Source organism: Enhydra lutris, unplaced genomic scaffold (assembly GCF_002288905.1).
Source record: "Enhydra lutris kenyoni isolate GAN:26980312 unplaced genomic scaffold, ASM228890v2 scaffoldscaffold42, whole genome shotgun sequence".
In the NCBI taxonomy this organism is placed as follows: Eukaryota; Metazoa; Chordata; class Mammalia; order Carnivora; family Mustelidae; genus Enhydra; species Enhydra lutris.
In genome coordinates, this window is record NW_019154126.1 from 9585632 (window position 1) to 9600120 (window position 14489).

Below are 14489 nucleotides of genomic sequence, written 5' to 3' on the forward strand. Positions count from 1 at the left end.
AGTGGTTTTCCTGTTCGGGTCTGGCACATGAAGTTTCACTGGTCCTGCTGAGTGCATCGTAGCTGAGGCTTTCTGGGCCGTCCAGGAGCATTCTGTCCCCTTGCTTTTACAGGCATTTGCTCTCTCGTCTAGAACTGGGACAGCAGATGGCTGTCCGATGTTCCCGGTTGTCAGACTGTGATCTGACTTGATGCCCTGAGGAAGGGTCACTTCTGAGCATGCAAACCAGGTCAGTGGTTCAGATTGAAAGTGACCGAGTGACATTGGCCAAGAAATCAACCTTTCGGTTTCTGGATGTGATGAGTTTCTGCCATTTAATGATCAGTTGGGTTACTGCATTTGAATACTCTCATACTAACGAGATGACAGAAATAAAAGCATCTTCTAAGTGGAGCTACATTGTAGAATCCAGTTTTAACTGCCTTCCCAAAACACAGCCTGCAGAGTGTGTGTGGGTTGCTATAGAAATGGCAGTTAGTGAACCACCTCTTAGCATGCCTGTATGGTGCATATGTAGCAGGCAGTCAGGATCCCCTCTCAGAGCTGGCCTGGAGGGGCTTGGTCTCCGCTTCAGACGGTGAACGTGACTGCCGATCCCGGGCTCTCTGAATTAGTCCATTTAGGTAAGTTAGACAGCCTGCCCTCCGAGGTGGAGCTTGATTTAAAATGTAGATCTGGATGTTTTTTCCATTTCATTGTATTTTTTGGTGGGGGGAAGTAGGGATGGGAGTTCTTATAGCACCAAATTATGTTTGGAACTGGCAAAAAAAAATGAACCTAATATCACTGCCTTATCTTCTTCTCTCTCTATCCTGAGCCCCACGTCGGGAGGAAAGGTGACATACCGAATACTGAGATGTAGAGATTGAATTACAAGGATAAACTATATTATACGGGCTGGGCAAAAGTTAGAACAAAAGGAGTTCATGTTTCTAGCAATTAAGTGCATATTTACTCTCATGATATTAATTTTAGAACCATACATGCCATCGTTTATTTTTCAATAGAACCATACATGCCATCATTTATTTTTCAAAAAGAACAGACTCTGGGGACACCTGGGTGGCTCAGTCAGTTAAGTTTCTGCCTTCGGCTCAGGTCATGATCCCAGGGTTCTGGGATCGAGTCCCACATCAGGCTCCTTGTTCAGCGGGAAGCCTGCTTCTCCCTCTGCCTGCCGCGCCCCCACTTGTGTGCTATTTCTCTGACAAATAAATAAATAAAATTAAATTAAAAAGAACAGACTCCGTAGGAAAGAGTACTACAAAGAAGGAAGCAGACTTACCTAATCTTAAGTGTGATGTCAGTAGATCCTTAAGAAAGATGGCAAGAAGTAAATCTTCTCCCAGAGAAGGCTATTTCTTAGAAACCAATAAATAACTCTCAGGAAAGGAGTCTCCACTTCCCCAGATGTTAAAATTGCCTGCAAAAGTGAATTCCGGATTCTGTTGGATATGTCGGAGAAACCAAGGTAATTTACCTGCAAAGAAAGCCGACTGAAATGATGGAAAGGACAGAAAGGAACACTGGAGGGAGGGACAGGATGTCATTTGGGTACATGGTGGCAATTCGGCGGAACTCTCGCTGACCGGAAATCTCACCTGCCACGTGGCCAACAAACTGGTGTGGTTTCGAGACACAGATGGGCATCTTTTTGCCACAACAGACCATGAGCATCATCACTGTGAGGCGCGGCCCCCGTTGTCTGAGGGGAGAACGCTCAGGCTGAGGAGCCCATGTGCTGCGGCTGGGGAGAACGTTGGCACAGCGATCTCAGAACATGGACCTTTGTTTTTCAGTTGTTGCCTAGCAACTAAAAAAACCATTCTTGTGATATCAATCCATTCCTAGGAATTGTTAAGCCTTTTGTGTTTATAGCCACCACTGCCCCCCCAGCCCTGAAATGAGACTTTTCAGAGAATAATGAATGCCATCACATGGGCTACCTTGTCGTTGTGGTTCAGGGCCATTTTTGTTCTGAGACCTTATTCTTACAGACTTCATCTTCCCAGTTGTCACTTTACACAGAACTAGAACTTCTGTGCTTGAGATTCCCTGAAACCATTTTTGGCAAGCTTTACAAGTGACTGTTGCCCGCTTCGTGGCCTTGGAGTGTGTACAGATCGGTGTGTTCCTCCTGGAAGGAAATGTGTCTTACGATCAACTCTTACTTGCCACTTACAGAATATTCACGTTGTGGATTTTCTGTGGCAACTTTGTATCTTCTTGCTGGCCTCCCGGTCACCTGGAAGCCTCCAGGCCCCCTTGCGTTGCCACTGCCCCTCGGCCTGCGTTTGAAGCACTGTGTCCGCCATTGCTCGTTCTGACGTCAGCCTGGGTGAAAAATAGGAAGGTGGAAGCTGCCATAATTTTAAAATAAATTTAAAATGTCTTCTATTTTCAGTTCTCTCCGTTGAAATGGATAATTACAGGGAAAGGTATTTGGGATAGAATTTGCACCATGTTTAGCAGGAGTCTGTAGAGTATGGGCAGCGTGAAGCCAAGCTTGGGCCGGGACACCGGCTCCTCCTAGTAACCAATGGGTTAGTAGTTGTGTGATGTTGAGCAAGCGCCTTAACACCCCTGGGCCATAAGTTGGGAACAGTGCCTTGTACTCGGTATAGAGCTCTGGGCATGTTAGCCATCGTTATTACAGTCATCACTGCTATTATGGTGCTCATGTTCAGCTTCTACAGTAGGGGTGAAGCATGATATAAGAAAGAACAGGTACAGGAAAGTCCTAGTGCCTTTAAATTGAATATCCACTCTCAGCCAGGGCTGCGTGTGGCTGGGAGGCCCCAGGTATCCAGTCTGACTGGCTGTACGTATCTTTGTTTCATATTTGTATGAGCTGGTCCATGTTTTGAATGTCAGTGCTGTTTCCCTATTTCCAGATAACTCTTAGAGTTCAGAATAGGTTTTGATTTGAGCAAAGCAGGCACGTAAGTCTTCTGCTGTGCCAAACAAGTGTTAGCCTGGCCGGCTGCCCGGTGTCCCAACTTCAGCCCCGGCCTGCTCTTCCTTCTTACAACTCCGTACCCTTGATCTTTACAGCAACCCATGTTACTGTCCTGACCTCCCAGGTGAGGACCCCAGAGAGGAGGACTCAGGTGGGATGAAGATCCCAAGGTCTTCACTTTCCTGAGTAAGATGCCAGGTTTTTCAAACTGGAACCTTTTGGCCCAGAGAGATTATTTGGTGTATGGGAATTATTCGCCAAGGGTTTTAAAATCTGAGGTTTGGGTTCTGATATTAATCTTGTAAAACTTAATATGAGGAATATTCTGCATCATCAGGATGTGATACTGAATTTAAAGCCATCGGATACTGTCATTGCCTGTATATACACTTAGGAGCCGACTAGTGGATAGTATAGAATCACAGAGAACTGAACTCGGTAGCTGCCATTCATCAGGGACCCCACCATATTAAGGAAGTGTAAGATCAAAGTCTGTGGAAAGAGGAGAATTTCTTGGCAAGTTCAGCTAGAAAAAGGTGGCAGGAGAATGGAGTCATAGCACACTGAGTTCAAAAGCTTCACCCAGGGGCACCTGTGGGTGAAGTGGGTTCAGTGGGTTAAAGCCTCTGCCTTCGGCTCAGATCATGATCCCGGGGTCCTGGGATCGAGCCCCGCATCGGGCTCTCTGCTCAGTGGGGAGCCTGCTTCCCCCTCTCTCTCTCTGCCTCCCTCTCCACCTACTTGTGATCTCTGTCAAATACATAAATAAAATCTTTAAAAAAAAAAAACAAAAGAAGCTTTGCCCTATGTCTCGGTCATGTTTATACAAGTGACAAGTGCCCTAGAGTCATCCGGTACTACGTTACATTGCTGTTTTTTATTTTAATTTAATTTGAAATTTTATAGCCTGTTTCTGTTTCAGACTTTCGTATGAACTACACTCTTTTATATTGGGATATTTTTAACACATAATGACTTTTTAAATAATTTGAACACATTGCATAAGAATTTTGTTTCCCTTCTAAATTAATTTTGTATGTTAATCAGGTCTGGAAATCATCGGAAGGAAAGATAGTCCTGGCCTGATGTCTATTTTAGGCAAAGCTTCATCAACACTCCAGATTTAATCTGATTTAATCTTGAAAATATATGTACTACTGAGAAAACCTTTACATAGGTCATTTTATCTTTTGAACTTTTATTTATAAGATTTACTTATTTATTAGAGAGATAGCACAAGTGGGAGGGACAGAGAGAGAGAGAAACCCAGACATTGCACTGAGCGCAGAGCCCAACTCTGAGCTCAGTCCCTATGACCCTAAGATCACGACCTGAGCCAACACCAAAAATCAGTTACTTAAACAACTGTGCTACCCAAGCACCCCATTTTATCTTTTGGAATAAAATTCTGCCTCTTAGTGCTTCTGCCCCTTGGGCAGTACCAGCCTTAGCCTGAGCAAGAGGGGTAGCTGCTCTAACCCTCCACATTAGAGGACCTCACTCTGACCCTCATCCAGCTGTGTCCTCTCCCCATGGCATAAGGCATCCACTGACCTAAAAGGATATGGTCACCTAGAATCTAGAATACCCTTCTGGTACCCTAGACTCCAGGGTTCCCTGCCCACCCAGTCCTAAGCTGGTTTCCAGGTGCCGTACCCCAGGTCCTTCTCCCGAAGGGCAGACCTCTCCACCCATTTACACATAAACATGTCCCAGAAGGGTGGCCAAGGAGTGTCCGCTGGCTGGGTCATGAGCCTGGACATGGAGTAAGGATCCACATATGCAAGAGGCAGAGGGTGAGTTGAGAAGGGGTAGAGGTCTCAGACCAACTCTCCTCATGCCATTTGTTCCAGCACATAACTAAAAAGCACTGAAGAATTCTACATCCAGTCCTAGACTGCGGATTCTATAAAGTTATATTCAAGAGGGTAGGACACTTTGATTTAACAACACAATCACCTGCTTTGTAACTTTTAAATACTTAGATATGTTGTAATGGACATCCATTTCTACTCTTGTCTTGAGTTCTGCAAACGTTAGGGGTGAGCCTGTCCTTGGGCAAATCACTCCCTTCTCTGAGGCTAGTGTTGGTAGCCTTGGAAATGAGAGAGAGAATACCGACCTTTCAAGGTTGTAGAAGGACTGGAGAGAGACAAGGTCCATGAAGCACCTGGCATATAACCAAACAGAGATGATGTTCTATGTTGATTTTTTTTGGCCCCTTACCCGGAGTCACTCCTTTGAAATTATGTGTGTTGATACGCGTACGTGTGCGTAAACCAGACACACACAGAGCAAACCCAGCCTACAGAGGATGCACTCCATTCGAGGGGTCTGCAGAAGATCTGCAGAAGGACCCTTGCTTGCTCCGTACTCATAGACGCAGGTGTACGTGGCTGCCCAGGGATTTCACATGGGCAGTTCGAAATGTGCCTACATTGACGGGGAAGAAAAATAGGATCATTTGGAGAAAGGTTGGGTTTTTTTCTTCCCCTACTCATTCTTGGCTGAGCTTATCCATTAGCAAAGCAGTTTATATTACTATAAACCAACATTTCTCCTCACTATTCTCAGAGCAGCCCTGGGGGTGGGAAGCTACCATCTTGCTTAATCAGAAAGAAGCCAAAATTCAGCACAAGCACAGCATCCCAGGGAGTGCAGGAGAGACGCAAAACATGATTTCCTCCGGACTCCAGATCCTTCCTTTCCTAGTATACGGGATTCTTCTGCATTCCACTTCCATGCCAAGACTTGATGCGGCTTAATAGAATGACGCGCCACATCTGGGAATGCAGAACAGCCCATTCCCGGGGGTGTTCGATTTGGCCCCTGTGGGTGGTTTGGGGGCAGTCGTTTGTTTGCGGTGTTTTAATTTACTGCCAACATTTAAAAATGAAAGATTTCCCATGGAATTCTTCTCTGGGCTTCTCTTTTCTGAAAATTGAAGAGTTCAGCAAATATTTGTTGAAGAGCTTCTTTGTGCCCTGCTTATTCTGGGGTCAAGGCAATGACAAAACAAAGCTGGGAAGGTCCCTGTGATTGTGACGCTTTCTCTAAATGAAGGCTACAGACAGCGAGCCAGCTTGCTTCATAGAACCTAAGTACCGTAAGACTGTGAGGTAGAGTGATGTCAGAGAGAATGATTCGTTGGTTAGAGCCTTTGGAGAAGTGACATTAGGGCCGAGGTCCCATAGATACCTAGGAGCCTAATGGGAATATCTTGGGGGCAGAACATTCTGGGCAGAAAACAGTCAATGCAAAGGGCTTAAGGTTGGGATCGATGTGGCCCCATCCAGAGGCAATAGCTGGGTCCGCAGGCATCACTGCCCCTTCACAACCGCATCTGTAGGCATTTGAATTTGCCAACTCCTGGCTGGTCCTCTGACGAGTGACTGGGTTATATTTTAAAATATTGTAGAAAATATTTCTGAAGTTGCATTGAGCACTGGCTGTCCAGTTGGTGCACCACGGCAGCACTGTGGGAAATGGCATCACGGTTCTCCGGAAGAATCGCCACGCCCACAAGAGTGCCAATAATTTAGAGCTTTGCTGCTTCCAAGTATGGTCCACACTAGAGAGCCTGTTAGAACCTCAGATCCACCGAGTCAGAACCTGCATTTTAACAAGCTCTCTGTTGTAACAGGCTCTTCAGCAAGCATTGGTTTGAGGCTTCTTACTGCATCTGTACAGATGTTTGTAAACTTCTCTGTTATGCTCTCCTTCATTGGGAGTGAGTTTTCTAACGCTGGGGAGTAGTGGCTGTGCCTCCCATTAGTGGGTAATGAACAAAATTTCCCTCCATATGGGTGTAATTAGCCTGTACTCTGATACAGAATATCAAGAAAGAAATAGCTACTTTCTAGAAATTTATATATACCTATTATAAATCCAAAATTTGCTCATTAAATTTTATTAATGCTATTATGTATCCTAATGCTTTCAGCTACCTATTTAAGGCATACACTTTCTATAACTTTGCCAGAATCTTTAATGGTTTACCATTACTCTTTTCTAAACCTTGGTTCAGTAAGGCTTCTGATAGCTCAGCTAAAGCTTCAAGGAAAAAAGAAGAGTCACTTGCTTAGATTAAAGTTATTTTTAAGAAGGTACTTCTCAAAAATTACCCTAAAAATACCCAGGGAACATGGTGTAGCTGAATACAGGTTCATTTCTTGTTTTAATTTCTAATAATTCAGCGTATTTCTGATTTTATGCTTAAACGGAAGGTCGTTGGTTATAGTGAGTTGTCCTTAATTTTATTCTTATTTAAATCAGTTCTGAAATGTGGTTGCCTGAAGCCCTAAGACTCCAACCATCTGTACAAAACTTTTTACTCTTCAGTTTGATTGCTTTCAACAAGAATGGTTGGATAATTGACACGATGTAAATACTTTGCTATGTAATTAACAAGAAATGCCTCCCCCTCAAAGATCTCATGGAAGAAAAATTCTAAAGAAGGAAGCATAGCTGCTCAAAGGCATGAACTTAAATTTGGGGAGAAACAAGAAGGCTGTGCCACAATATCATCAAAGTAGAAATTGTCGCCACTTCTGCTATACTGATACGTGTGACTTAGGGCTGATGGAGTCGTATATTCTGATTTTAGGAAGGGATCCTGGCACAGAACATAGAGTAAACTAGACGTTGACCTTGATACTTCTGTAGTCACGGCTGGTAGAAAAGTAGAGAAGAGGTTATAGCCCTCGAGAATGCAAATGAAAGCCCTGAAAAGTAAGTCCTGTCTAGATCCTGTTGAAATCCAGCATATTCCGGGATCGGGAGAGACTCCGTGTTTAAGACTAGCGTGAAAAGCAGCTGCAGCAGCACTTGCTAGGATCGGAGAGGGACCTACTTCTTAAGAAATTGTTCTCCACAAATAAATAAAGAAAGAAGAAAAAGAAGATAGTTCTCAGAAGAGCCAGTGCCCACACCGTGCTAGTTACTGAGCAAGGGTCACAGAGCTGGAAAGAGGAGACAGTTACTGGCTGTGGCCAGCAGCTGAGAGGCGAGACCGTCGTGGGTTCCTACCACCGGTTCACTCCTGCCCTACGCATGCATGTGTCCCACCTCTCACTATAAATGTCCCCAGATATCTTGCAGTGAAAAGTGCAGGTGTAGGAGTTGAAACAGCCGTGTTTCACAGTATAGCTGTTCAGTACTCACCCTTTGACCGATAGAACTTGGAGGTGGGTTTTCTGAGTGGCTGTGGAATGTCCTCATGAGTCCCAGCCCCTAGACCTAGTGGCATTCACCCCAGTCTCTTTCAAAGGAAATAGATCAATTTGAATATGTCAGCTGCAAGAGGGAGAACACCCAACTACCAGAACCTACCCGAGGATGCGTGTGTTGTTACCTGACAAGAGCATTTTGAAACGGCTCCAGGATTGTTCCCGGGGCCCTTCAGGCCCTCTGCTGCGCCCTCTGCCGCAGGCGCACAGTTCACATAGCTAAAAAGTGGCAGAGCTAGAAACTCACCTGCAGGATTGTCTTACGCTGGGGAAGCCGTCCATGCAGTCAGCTGGCCCTTCGGACAGCTGGACTTGTGTCAGCCCCGTGTCAGTGACATGTCTCACTGCAGGAGCAGTGGCTTGTGTCCCTGTGCATTGCCTAATGTACAAGGGGTCAGCTTCGGCTTGCAATTAGTTCAAGTGTCAGTTGTCACTTAGAGTTTCCTTTTCAAAATCAGTAGTGCTCCCAATATCAGGATTTTCTCTGCCTGTTACCAAATGCAGAGATGAGTTAGTATGGTTCCTATAAAAGGGACTTGCAGGAGAAGGAAATATGGCAGGCAAGAGAAGCAAGGTAAATATGAACCCTACAGGGCATGTTTGAGTTCAACATGTGTTTTGAGCCCTTTTTCATATTTTAGAATTTTGATAGCCATTGGTTATATTTTTTAACTCACTTTGCTTTATATTTTGCAAATAAAGGCTGATTTCATGACTGCTTGGTCACATAGCAAGAAGGTAGCACTCTTGGTGATTGCTAAGAGAGCCCATCAGATCTTACAGGTGAGCGGAAATCTTGCCTTTCTCTTGCCTGTCACTTATTGGGTGTAATAATCTTTGTGGTTAAGCATAGCTTCCAAATTAAGAACTCATGGTGATTTATGCACAACGAACCTTGCCAGCAGAATACATAACTAATTCATTTTCAAAAGACTAGGATGACTTTCCAGCAAAGTGTGTATTCTTGAAAATATTTCTCCATCTCTCTACTGGGTAAGGTTTAATTCTAGAAAATGATAATCCAGACAAAAACTGATCTGAGGGTATAGTGTGGAAGGAAAGAAATACTGAACTTAGATTCAGAACACCACTGCTGGATAACTGCTGTTGTTCCCCAGTCTCTCACACTGCCTCTGGACATTACTCAGACACAGTTTTAAGAAGGTGGGTCATCTAGTTCTGATGGCGACTGCAGTGGGGGGTGGAGGGTGGGGGTGAAGGACCAGAGCTGGTAACAGGAATACTGGTAGCAGCATAGAGGAAGGAAGGGGAGAAGGCAGCAGGGGAGAGAGGGAAGGAGCAAGCGTATGGGAGGGTATAGCAAATGTAAGAGCAAACACTTCCGTTCTTCAGTAGGGACGTAAAGTCATCAATAGCTAGCATTGTGGTTGATCGTGACCATGGCCCTGAGTTATCCTGAAAAATCAAAACTATATTCAATTTTACAAGGCAGAAGTAAATGACACCTTTTAGAATTTTTGTTAAAACTTCTATTTCACATTTTGACAAATAAAACCCATGCTGTAGAGAAAAGAGTTTCCAAACCATGTTGAGGAGATGCTGTGGCGTCGCTGTGGTGGGCAGCCTTGAGGGAGGAGGGGTGTGCTTGTCACCTTCCTTTGGAGAAACTCATCCTACATCTTTTTTATGTATGAATTTCTGTTTAAGATTTCATTAGAGGAAGAGAGTTCCAATGCTTTAGGAAACTATTTGAAAGCTACTGATCTAGACATTTCGGTAATGCAGAATTCCTTTCCTCGGTGTCACTCATACACCCTGCATACACATTCAGTCCCCAGTAATAGACCTGCCAAGGACTGGGTCAGAGCCACACGGAGCCACCAGCCCACTCCCGACAGACCCCCATAACAGCTGGCCAGCTCCTCAGGGCAGTAGCTGTGCCTGAAGAAGGTGGCAGCCTGGCCTGGCCAATGGGATGGGGCATGAGGAAGCGCAGGGGCCCGCCTGCACACCTTCCCGAGGTGCCTGGCCCTTGACACTCTCCATGTCCCAGCTGCTGCCTCGACTACCCACCTGTGAAGAGGACCCTGAGAGAGTCTAGCAGGCCCTCCTCGGGAAGTGATGGAAAGAGGCCCGAAGGACGAGTTCAGAGCAAGGAGAAGGAGAACCCTGGGTGAGAGGGACCTCCACTCCTTGGCACCCTGGTCCCAGGGGCTGTGCTCATGTAGCCATTATTCAGCAGAAGAGCCTTTCCAGAGCCGTGTTTGTTCTGCTGGCCAGGATCACCAGCGAAGCTTCCCGGCACCCGTTCCCTCACAGGGAGCCCAGGAATCTCTTAACGTGTGCTGGCTCCTCAGGTGGGGAGGTCGTCCTCATCCCGCGGCATCAGGATCTCTCTAATGAGAAGCATATGTTCTAGCGCACAGTTCATTCATTCTCGTATTCCCCGTGGCTCATTTCCTCCCACAAAACACGCCGGCTTGGAAATGGCATTTGCCAGTAACAGCATGACTGCTGAATCCTGAGATAGTGTCTCCCTTCATTCCCTGAAAACCCAGGCCAAATAAATGCTTCTTTCCCAGCTGCTTGGTTCCCTTCAGTTTGAATGTGAGCCGCACTTCTGTAAGGATGTCTGCCCTGACAGCCACACCCAGCTTTTCACAGAAGGTCCTCTGATAGTTTTGGGGTTGCATGTAGAGCCTTCTCATGCTCAGGTACTACTGAGCTCCTATGCCGGGGATATTTCTTAGTGCTGGGAAGAAGACAAAAGGAATTTAGGACCCGGGCCCCAACTCACGGAGCCTCCGGTCAGAGAGAGGAGGCAAGACGCGGGCCAGGGGTTAGCAACGGAAGCAACGTATATTTTGGAAAAGTGACGCATCGACACACGCCCCAGGAGTGCTGAGACGTGGGACAGTCCTTGAGTCCTAGAGACACTCAAGATAAGTCCATGACGTGACTTGAGTCTTGAAAGATGGGGAAGTTTCTGGAAGAGAGAAAAACCATGGGCAATTAGAGCAGCCGTGGCCGGCAAAGCCACAGACTTAAGTCAGGTGTACACCGTGTGAGCTGACGTTTGAGGAGCAGAGGGTCAGGGGGTGGGACGCTAAAGGGGCAGGTGGGGAAAAGAGCTCTGAGCTCGCCCAACCTCCACCTGCAGGGCCCAGGGCCTCCCTTTTTTTTTTTTTTTCTTTTTTTTTTTTTTATTAAGTTTTTGATGTTAATTCCAGTTAACATAGTGTTGTCTTAGTTTCGGGTGCACAGTATCAGGATTCAGCACTTCCACACAACACTTGGTGGTCATGGTGATAAGTCCGCCTTGGTCCCCTTCACCTGTCTCACCCCTCCCCCTGCCCACCTCCCTTCTGGTGACTGGCAGTGTCTTCTCTATAATTAAGAGTCTGTTTCTTGGTTTGTGTCTTTTTTTTTTCCTTTGCACATTTGTTTTTCTTAAATTCCATGTATGAGTGAAATCATGTAGTATTGAAATCATGTAGTATTTGTCTTTCTCTGACTTCTCTCACTTAGCGTCATACCCTCTAGCTCCGCCCATGTTGTAAATGGCATGATTCCATTCCTTTCATGGCTGAGTAATATTCTGTTGTATGTATACCACATCTGCCTTATCCACTAACGTATCGCTGAACCCTGGGGCTATTTCCGTGGTTGAGCTATTGTAAGTAATGCTGCAGTAGACAGAGAGCATGGATCCCTTAGAATTAGTGTTTTCCTGTTTGGGGGGCAAATACCCAGTAGTGTAGTTACTGAACCATGGAGTGGTTCTATTTCTAACTTTTTGAGGACCCTCCATACCATTTTTAGTGGCAGTGGAAGCCCTTTCCAGCCCGTCCCTCCCGCCGCACCCTGCCTGCATCCCATCCCCAGGGATCTTCCCAGCACTTACCGTGCCTTCCTGCACACTACCTCCTCCTCTTCTACCTCTTGGTGTCCTCCCCACCCCCACCCCCAGCTGACAGTGCTGCCTGTTTTTCAAAACTTACATCCTCCAGAAGCCCCCTCCGCCTTCCCTGTGCTCCCAGAGCAGGTGCACAGAGCAGTGGCGTGGTCTCCAGTCGCTGGCCTCTCTGGCTCCTGCCGGCACCACCGCCACCACTGCCGAGCCAGGGCCGTCCAGGCTGGACTGGGAAACTTATCAGCTGGGGAATTGGGGGCTCCATTCACCAGGCTTGCCTCCAGTTTAGCTGGAAGCAATTTTAGAAGTGTTTTTCTAGTTGATGTGCTCGTGTTGTCGAAGGCAGAGGCAACTTAGCTGTCAGGTTAGGTTTGAATAAGCAGCATTTAGGATCCATGAGCTTCAGGTCTCTCTGTCTGGGTCCCTTCAGCCTCACCGGATATCCACTCCCTTTGCAGAGCATTGACTCAAGAATCCAGCCTCGGAAAAACAAACCAAAGAGTGCACGCTGCCTCCTGGCCGCCTCCTGGCCGAGGTGGAGATCCTGGCAGGGCTGTGTTGTGTGGGAGCCCCAGGCGGAGTGGGGTCTGGCGTGGAAGTCGGGCACCAAACAGCATGGGCTCCCCAAGCGGAAAACTGGAAACGGTGGCCAATAGTCTGCTCCCTACCTTCGGGGAAGCTTTCTTCCCAAGCCTAGAAGGCCCTAAGCTGCAGGTGTCAAAGGTCCTGCGTTTCCATTTCCTCAGGAGCACTTGTTAAAAAACATTCAGTGGAGTAATTTTAGGATCTAATTGGCTTTATTAAAGGATTCGTGAATTGGGCAGCATCCCATCTAGCAAGTAGAGGGGGGAACTCTACTGAGCTAAACAAGAGAAAGGTTTTTAAAGGCTGAGTGAGGGCGCAAACAAAAGACAGAAGGACTTTATTGGCAAGGTTGCCGTCCTAAGAGGAGCGGAAGGGGTCTATCAGGAAACTCCCTAATATTCACCGGGAAATTCTGTGTTGACTGGTTAAAGGTTACATACCTGCGGTGATGAAACTGCAGTAGGTGAGGTACCAAGTCTTGGTTTATGGACTTGGGGCCTTAACCTAAGTGGCACCTTTGTGGGCCTGTGGTCTTGTTTTTTAACACTCCGGAGAACTAAGCGATGCTCTGAGGAGCTCAGTCCTCTCTCGGCTGGTGTTCTTCAGCAGGTGAATCTGAACTGGGCATCCTTGTTCACCGACTCAGCTGAGAAACCTCCCAGTTTGTATTCTTGTCTGATGTGAATGGAAATCCTCTCCAGCGGCGACTTAACCTGTTGCATGGGAAGGTCCAACAGTGCTGGACGCTTGCTAAGGAGCCTCTCCGGCCTTCCTCCTTTGTTTAAGCGCTGTCTGAGCAGAGGAGGCAGCAAGACTGGAGGCTTTGCCAGGGGCACCTTCCACCCACTGCATTTGAATGTTGCTATGGCAACTGACAGGCCCTAGAGCCAGCGCCAAGTATTGTTTCTTTCTTCCGGGAGAACAATCCACTGTTGCCACCTCCTGATGTGTGTGTGTGGTGGGGGGGGGGGGGGGGGGGGGGGGAGGAAGGCAAGGATTTGGAGACCAGAGGGGAGAATGGTTGGTGCACATTGGCGTTCAGGCCTCGAGGGGACCGGGTTTTGCCCTTGGCCTGTTACAGGTAGTGGGACTTTACCGGAACAGGCTCAACCGTGGAACACCCTGGGCACTGAGGCAGGGCAGGAGACCCGCTGAGTGAGGCCGTCAGCTGGCTGGAGGGCTGGCCAGCGCTCTCCCTTGCCTTCCGCTGCCAGCCGCAGCCATGGGCCTCAAAGCAAGGTTCTCTGCCTGTGAGACAGGTGACCTTGGGCACTGGGTCTGTGTCTGGAAAAATGAAAAAGGGCAAAAGTCACCAATGTTGGGAAGGTTTATAGGAGATGCAGCAGGGTAGATGAGAAATAGCACTGGCCCTGAGGACGAATGGATGGAAAGACAGATGTGAGTCTGCTCCTGCTCTGTACCCCTCAGGATACCTCCCCAATCTCCAGTGTCCTTGTCCAAAAGGGAAAATAAGTCCTATTCTATAGTGTTGCTGTGAGATTATAGACAGTGCCTATAAAATACATCTGCTGTGACCAGCCTGTACATAGTAGGTGCTCATTAGTGTTAAATACTAATTAATAACTGAAAGCACTGACGTGGACATATCCAGTGTTCTCCAGCACCAAAATCAAGTGGAAGCTTTTAAAAATACTCACCTAAGGGGTGCCTAGGTGACTCAGTTGGTTAAATGTCCATCTCTTGGTTTTGGCTGAGGTCATGGTATCAGGGTGGTGAGATCAAGCCCTGCATCAGGCTCCACACTTGGTGGGGAATCGGTTTGGGATTTTCTCCCTCTTCCTCCCCACCCCCACACACATACTCACTCTTTCTCGCTCTCTCA

The 14489-nt window shown here is 47.0% G+C and overlaps 1 protein-coding gene across 1 annotated transcript in view; it reads left to right on the forward strand.

The window, feature by feature from the left end:
• Positions 1–14489, forward strand: part of LOC111155592 (family with sequence similarity 171 member A1) — a 128681-nt gene that overhangs the window by 106842 nt on the left and 7350 nt on the right. The window lies entirely within an intron of this gene.